A 683-nucleotide genomic window follows, 5' to 3' on the forward strand; every position below is an offset into this window, starting at 1 on the left:
CACATCATGTTTTGTTGTGAAAACAGACTGTTTACAAGAGAATCATAAATCAAATGCATAGAATAAACAGATGTTCCCATCCCCAGTGAGATCAGTGGGACTGGCAGAAACAATTTTATGAGATTACAAATGCAGCTGGACTTGTTACTTTATAAAAGCTGAATACTATGTTTTCTTTTAGACACTGATTTTAGGTATGGCATTTTGAGGAATGATAATATAAATGTTAAGCAATCTTGTTTACATCTTTTTTTTTCGGGGGAGGGGATAATTGGTCCTCCCTAAAAGTGAAAAACGAATGTGTAAAAGCTTTTCACACTATTCTAATTTTGTCTTTTTGGACAAGAGGAAATTTTAGTCGTAAAAATTACTATGATGCAGGAATTATATAAATGAAATATTTTGAATTCATATTGATTTATTTATAAAGTTTTATTACATGTTTCATACATTTTTCTTTATATTTTGCAAAAAATGTGAAAAAATAAATTTAAAAGGGGACGAACTAATAATAGTTTTAAAAATTTCCTTAGCCTTAATTACTACATCACCCCACAGGTTTCCTCCCCCTTGGGTTACTTCGAAGATTTAAATTTTAAAACCAGGATTGCCCTCAGGGTACTAAACCCCTGCTTAAATTTTTTGTTAGTGACCATACCCTGTCGGAAATCAAGGTCTATTGA

Source organism: Penaeus monodon, chromosome 22 (assembly GCF_015228065.2).
Source record: "Penaeus monodon isolate SGIC_2016 chromosome 22, NSTDA_Pmon_1, whole genome shotgun sequence".
Lineage (NCBI taxonomy): Eukaryota > Metazoa > Arthropoda > Malacostraca > Decapoda > Penaeidae > Penaeus > Penaeus monodon.